The sequence below is a fragment of the Schistocerca serialis genome, unplaced genomic scaffold (assembly GCF_023864345.2).
Source record: "Schistocerca serialis cubense isolate TAMUIC-IGC-003099 unplaced genomic scaffold, iqSchSeri2.2 HiC_scaffold_1122, whole genome shotgun sequence".
Taxonomy (NCBI): Eukaryota; Metazoa; Arthropoda; class Insecta; order Orthoptera; family Acrididae; genus Schistocerca; species Schistocerca serialis.
The window spans coordinates 35,001-40,000 of NW_026047318.1; the positions used below are offsets into that span (position 1 = coordinate 35,001).

General features: G+C 53.5%; 1 non-coding gene across 1 annotated transcript in view; it reads left to right on the plus strand.

Annotated features, from left to right (window-relative positions):
• The first annotated feature begins 3,285 nt into the window (after positions 1-3,285).
• LOC126432096 (small subunit ribosomal RNA) overlaps positions 3,286-5,000 on the plus strand; it is a 1,909-nt gene continuing 194 nt past the window's right edge. The window contains exon 1 of the ribosomal RNA XR_007577876.1: positions 3,286-5,000. This exon is cut by the window's right edge and continues 194 nt beyond it. This is a non-coding gene — a ribosomal RNA (small subunit ribosomal RNA).

Genomic DNA, 5,000 nt, shown 5'->3' on the forward strand with positions numbered 1-5,000 from the left:
GCCTTAACCTAACCCATGTTGTGCCTTAACCTAACCCATGTTGTGCCTTAACCTAACCCATGTTGTGCCTTAACCTAACCCATGTTGTGCCTTAACCTAACCCATGTTGTGCCTTAACCTAACCCATGTTGTGCCTTAACCTAACCCATGGTGTGCCTTAACCTAACCCATGTTGTGCCTTAACCTAACCCATGTTGTGCCTTAACCTAACCCACGTTGTGCCTTAACCTAACCCACGTTGTGCCTTAACCTAACCCACGTTGTGCCTTAACCTAACCCACGTTGTGCCTTAACCTAACCTACGTTGTGCCTTAACCTAACCCATGTTGTGCCTTAACCTAACCCATGTTGTGCCTTAACCTAACCCATGTTGTGCCTTAACCTAACCCATGTTGTGCCTTAACCTAACCCATGTTGTGCCTTAACCTAACCCATGGTGTGCCTTAACCTAACCCATGGTGTGCCTTAACCTAACCCATGGTGTGCCTTAACCTAACCCATGTTGTGCCTTAACCTAACCCATGTTGTGCCTTAACCTAACCCATGTTGTGCCTTAACCTAACCCATGTTGTGCCTTAACCTAACCCATGTTGTGCCTTAACCTAACCCATGTTGTGCCTTAACCTAACCCATGTTGTGCCTTAACCTAACCCATGTTGTGCCTTAACCTAACCCATGTTGTGCCTTAACCTAACCCATGTTGTGCCTTAACCTAACCCATGTTGTGCCTTAACCTAACCCATGTTGTGCCTTAACCTAACCCATGTTGTGCCTTAACCTAACCCATGTTGTGCCTTAACCTAACCCATGTTGTGCCTTAACCTAACCCATGTTGTGCCTTAACCTAACCCATGTTGTGCCTTAACCTAACCCATGTTGTGCCTTAACCTAACCCATGTTGTGCCTTAACCTAACCCATGTTGTGCCTTAACCTAACCCATGTTGTGCCTTAACCTAACCCATGTTGTGCCTTAACCTAACCCATGTTGTGCCTTAACCTAACCCATGTTGTGCCTTAACCTAACCCATGTTGTGCCTTAACCTAACCCATGTTGTGCCTTAACCTAACCCATGTTGTGCCTTAACCTAACCCATGTTGTGCCTTAACCTAACCCATGTTGTGCCTTAACCTAACCCATGTTGTGCCTTAACCTAACCCATGTTGTGCCTTAACCTAACCCATGTTGTGCCTTAACCTAACCCATGTTGTGCCTTAACCTAACCCATGTTGTGCCTTAACCTAACCCATGTTGTGCCTTAACCTAACCCATGTTGTGCCTTAACCTAACCCATGTTGTGCCTTAACCTAACCCATGTTGTGCCTTAACGTAACCCATGTTGTGCCTTAACGTAACCCATGTTGTGCCTTAACGTAACCCATGTTGTGCCTTAACCTAACCTATAATGTGCCTTAACCTAACCTAAAGTGCGCCGTAACCTAAACTATATTGCGCCTTAACCTGACGCACGTTGTCGCTGAACCTGCTCTGTAATTGTTATGCAACCCGTTAAAGTAGTGTAGTGTTGCCTAACCGCAACCCTCGCAATATAGTTCGCTACTCGCACTGCCCGGTCCCCTGTGTATCGCGTCATGTTAAACACCTTGCAGGTGTTGCTGACTTTCCACATGCTCCTGCTATACACTGTAGTGTGGATAGCAGCAGGACGTACATGCCCCCCCCCCTTCCCCCCTGCCTTCGCAAGCTGGTCGGTGAGAAGTTTGCATGTTCAATGCCCTTCGCATGCCGACGTACTCAGCCTACGTTGTGGTACGGCCTGTCACCTGTCCGCCGATGTACGCAAAACCCACAAACTGTACTGCACATTGCTCCGTATGTACTGAATGATACATCGTGGCCCATGTGACCGTATGACGACAGCGCCTAGCAACGGCGGACCATACAGTCCAAATATTGTGCACGCAGCTACGTGTCGTCTCCCTATAAGAGCTGGATTGCAGTGTGGTACGCCATACAGACGTGTGGGAGGAACGGACGCCCTGGATGGCGATCAGCATGAGCAGTCTGTTGATGTAGTGGAGCGTGTATTCGGACGTAGTCGTCTCTTCTCACACACCGTGATAGCATGTTGCACCGCGTTCCACATCTGCGACATGCTGCAGAGGCGGGCTGACAGTCGTTCGCGCAATGGACACCGCATACGTACGGGGTCTACCTTCCACGTGTTCTCTAGGCGTGCACATGTTGTTGCGTCTATGTGGGCAGACGTAGTGTGTTGTGACACCTGACACAGGCATGCAATACTCGTTGCAAATGGCGATGGACGTGTACGTTTGCTGGTGACGTTACGCAAATGAACAACCGGTAACCCGTTGTGGTGCGGTTGTTCTCGCTAGAGGTGAATCAGTGTTGGCGACGATCGGTCGAGCTATTAACCGGTTGTTTCAGGGATACCCACCATGCCCACGAACGTGAAAGGGGACCCACCATGCCCACGAACGTGAAAGGGGGATCTGGGTGTGAGGCGATACGCGGCGGTGGCTGGGTGGGACCGTCCCCGGCCGGTGAGGGGGGGCCGCCCGGCGTGCTGGCAGCGCGGTGCGTGGGCGCACGCGCTACAGCCGGCTGGTGGGGGCGGCCGGTGGCAGGCGCGCCGGCCGACGGACGCGGCAGGCGGCGCAGCTGCGCGCCGGCGCCCCCTGCTCGCGGCGCCTTGCGGCCAAAGTAGGTCCTCGCGGGCCCGGTGCGAAGCGCGGTGGCCATCTGCAGTGTGCTGGTCCGATTGAGGACTTTGTGCGCTGAGGATGCGCCGCCGCCCGGCGCTCGGCGCCGCGACGCCGTCTGCTGCTCGGTCGCCCCAGCGGTTCTCGCAGGTGGTTTGTATCGCAGCTGTGCGGACGTGTTGGCGCGTGCGCTGTGCTGGGAGAGTTCGCTTCGGCACCCAAGTAGGGCTTTTGTCCTTCTGTGGCGCTGGCGTTGGAGCTGCCGGTCACCGTAGGTGGCGCGTGTTGTCTCCCGCCGGCAATGCCACGACAGCACGCTCCCGGGCCTCTGTCGGCAGCGGCAAGCTCAGTTGGGAGCACGGGTGGTCGCACCTAAAGCGTCTACTCGCCTAACTCCGGGCGATTGCGCCTCTCTCGAACCCGACCAAGTACTTAGGACGGCGCTGCGCGCCGCCGGGACCTGAGAGGGTTTCGAGGTGTGTTGTGCAGGGGAGCTCAGCCTCCTCCTGTTTGCAGAATAATTGAGCGGACGCTTGCGTGTTCGCGCGGGCCCCCGGGACACACTCCCGGGCGGCCGGCTGCTCAGCTCTAGTTGACGCAGCTCCCTGGTTGATCCTGCCAGTAGTCATATGCTTGTCTCAAAGATTAAGCCATGCATGTCTCAGTACAAGCCGCATTAAGGTGAAACCGCGAATGGCTCATTAAATCAGTTATGGTTCCTTAGATCGTACCCACGTTACTTGGATAACTGTGGTAATTCTAGAGCTAATACATGCAAACAGAGTCCCGACCAGAGATGGAAGGGACGCTTTTATTAGATCAAAACCAATCGGTCGGCTCGTCCGGTCCGTTTGCCTTGGTGACTCTGAATAACTTAGGGCTGATCGCACGGTCCTCGTACCGGCGACGCATCTTTCAAATGTCTGCCTTATCAACTGTCGATGGTAGGTTCTGCGCCTACCATGGTTGTAACGGGTAACGGGGAATCAGGGTTCGATTCCGGAGAGGGAGCCTGAGAAACGGCTACCACATCCAAGGAAGGCAGCAGGCGCGCAAATTACCCACTCCCGGCACGGGGAGGTAGTGACGAAAAATAACGATACGGGACTCATCCGAGGCCCCGTAATCGGAATGAGTACACTTTAAATCCTTTAACGAGTATCTATTGGAGGGCAAGTCTGGTGCCAGCAGCCGCGGTAATTCCAGCTCCAATAGCGTATATTAAAGTTGTTGCGGTTAAAAAGCTCGTAGTTGGATTTGTGTCCCACGCTGTTGGTTCACCGCCCGTCGGTGTTTAACTGGCATGTATCGTGGGACGTCCTGCCGGTGGGGCGAGCCGAAGGCGTGCGACCGCCTCGTGCGTGCTCGTGCGTCCCGAGGCGGACCCCGTTGAAATCCTACCAGGGTGCTCTTTATTGAGTGTCTCGGTGGGCCGGCACGTTTACTTTGAACAAATTAGAGTGCTTAAAGCAGGCAAGCCCGCCTGAATACTGTGTGCATGGAATAATGGAATAGGACCTCGGTTCTATTTTGTTGGTTTTCGGAACCCGAGGTAATGATTAATAGGGACAGGCGGGGGCATTCGTATTGCGACGTTAGAGGTGAAATTCTTGGATCGTCGCAAGACGAACAGAAGCGAAAGCATTTGCCAAGTATGTTTTCATTAATCAAGAACGAAAGTTAGAGGTTCGAAGGCGATCAGATACCGCCCTAGTTCTAACCATAAACGATGCCAGCCAGCGATCCGCCGCAGTTCCTCCGATGACTCGGCGGGCAGCCTCCGGGAAACCAAAGCTTTTGGGTTCCGGGGGAAGTATGGTTGCAAAGCTGAAACTTAAAGGAATTGACGGAAGGGCACCACCAGGAGTGGAGCCTGCGGCTTAATTTGACTCAACACGGGAAACCTCACCAGGCCCGGACACCGGAAGGATTGACAGATTGATAGCTCTTTCTTGATTCGGTGGGTGGTGGTGCATGGCCGTTCTTAGTTGGTGGAGCGATTTGTCTGGTTAATTCCGATAACGAACGAGACTCTAGCCTGCTAACTAGTCGCGTGACATCCTTCGTGCTGTCAGCGATTACTTTTCTTCTTAGAGGGACAGGCGGCTTCTAGCCGCACGAGATTGAGCAATAACAGGTCTGTGATGCCCTTAGATGTTCTGGGCCGCACGCGCGCTACACTGAAGGAATCAGCGTGTCTTCCTAGGCCGAAAGGTCGGGGTAACCCGCTGAACCTCCTTCGTGCTAGGGATTGGGGCTTGCAATTGTTCCCCATGAACGAGGAATTCCCAGTAAGCGCGAGTCATAAGCTCGCGTT